Source organism: Elephantulus edwardii, unplaced genomic scaffold (assembly GCF_000299155.1).
Source record: "Elephantulus edwardii isolate Elephantulus edwardi_28Jun2011 unplaced genomic scaffold, EleEdw1.0 scaffold00446, whole genome shotgun sequence".
NCBI classification, from domain to species: Eukaryota; Metazoa; Chordata; class Mammalia; order Macroscelidea; family Macroscelididae; genus Elephantulus; species Elephantulus edwardii.
The window spans coordinates 386,517-388,292 of record NW_006400196.1 but is presented as its reverse complement, the minus strand read 5'-3'; the positions used below and the strand labels follow the sequence as shown (position 1 = coordinate 388,292).

At 33.2% G+C, this 1,776-nt stretch overlaps 1 protein-coding gene across 1 annotated transcript in view; it reads right to left on the bottom strand.

Annotated features, from left to right (window-relative positions):
- Window positions 1-1,776, bottom strand: part of CEP192 (centrosomal protein 192kDa) — a 250,033-nt gene that overhangs the window by 209,200 nt on the left and 39,057 nt on the right. The gene's annotated exons all lie outside the window — the stretch shown is intronic.

Here is a 1,776-nt window from a genome sequence, read left to right as displayed (position 1 = left end):
AGAGAGAATGGTGCAACAATGAATGAGTGGAAGCCCAAAATCTCTGTAAATGTTTATGAAAATTAATAAAATATAATTATAGAAACAAAAAAAGGTTTTTCAGACACAACCACAAACATACAATAATCTTTCTCTAGTTCCATTTCAAACAATTCAACTGAGATAATAACTAAATCAGAAAATGAGGTATCACATGACAATAAAAGAACTTAAGTTTAATAGCTGTGATAAATGCAGTCACTATGTGAGAAAATGTAATTTTGTTATTTATTTTCGTGAGAGTTCACAAGAAGTTTGAGTTTTAATTCATTCATACACATTTACTTCCTTTTGTCTTCCCCAATTCACTCTGTAATGCTTGTCCTGTTACAGACTGTCAATTGTCATACATACAGTGTTTAATCTTCTGTCCCTTTCAGATTGTCCTCCCCTTCACCTAATCCAGTGCAATGTTCATTATCTATGTATCCTTTTCCCATTCTCAGTCCTTCTCGTATCCACATTATTATTCTAATGGTGGTATTATGCAGTATTTGTCTTTTTCTGAGATATATTGCTTAGCATATCTTCCAGACTCATCCATGTGTATAGTGTTTTATGAGTTCACTGTTTTTCAATGCTGTATAATATTCCATTGTGTGCCTTTATCAGTTTCTCCATTCATTTCTTGATGGGTGCCTGGGTTCCTTCCATCTCCTTCCTATTGTGAATAATGGCATAATAAACATAGGTGAGCATAAATTTGTGTCACAGCTCTTATTTCTTTGAAAAACAGTCCCAGTAGCGGGATAATTGGATCAAATGGTATTCCTATTTTCAACTTTCTGAAGTGCCAGACTGTCTTCCATAATGGTTGTACCATTTCACAATCCTACCAGCAGTGTGAGACTTCCTCTCTTTACATCGTCCTAAGAATTTGTTGATTGCTGTTCAACAAGATTTCACGGTTGCTATTGTTGAAAAAAGATGGTTATCTCATTGTTGGTTTGATTTGCACCTTTGTGACAGTTTGTGATTTTGAGCCTTTTTTTCATGTGTTTTTTAGCCATCTAACTTTCTTCTTTGTTGAAGTTCATCTGTTCATTTTGTTACTGGGCTGTTTGTCTTTTTCTTGTTGATACCTTGGAATATTCTATATAAAATGTTAGATGTGTGTCCCTTACCAAATATGTCATTGCTGATTTTTTTTTTACCAGTCTGTAGGCTTCCATTTTACCTTACTGGAAAAGTTTTCTGAGGTGCACACAAGGATTCAATTTTTAGATGATCTCAGTTATATACTTTATCATCTCTTAGTTGGAGGTTTTTTTATTATGCTTCAAAGTCTATTCATGCCATAGTTTGAGGCTTCTAGATTTGTTCTTATTTTTTCTCTGACGATCATTATAGTTTTGGATTTTACCTCTAGGTCTTAGATCCACCTTTAGTTTTTTAGTATGGTATGAGATGTGAATCTTACTTCAATTTTTCTGCAAATGGATATGCATTGCTAAATATATGCCCATTTCCTCAAGATTTTAATATTTCTTAAGAGTATAACTTTTCATAATATCCCATTATCCTTTTTTTCTCTTCTGTTGTTTATTTTTTTATTATTAAATTTTATTAATTTTAATGAACATTTGCAGAGATTTTGGGTTTTCATTCATTCATTGTTGCACTATTTTCTCTACCCTCCTCCCCAGTTCATTCTTCCCCCCCCTTAAAAGCCTGTTTTAACTGTCAAATTGCCACAGTGCTTGTCAAAGCCAGTTCTGATTAATCTCCTTTGTCAGT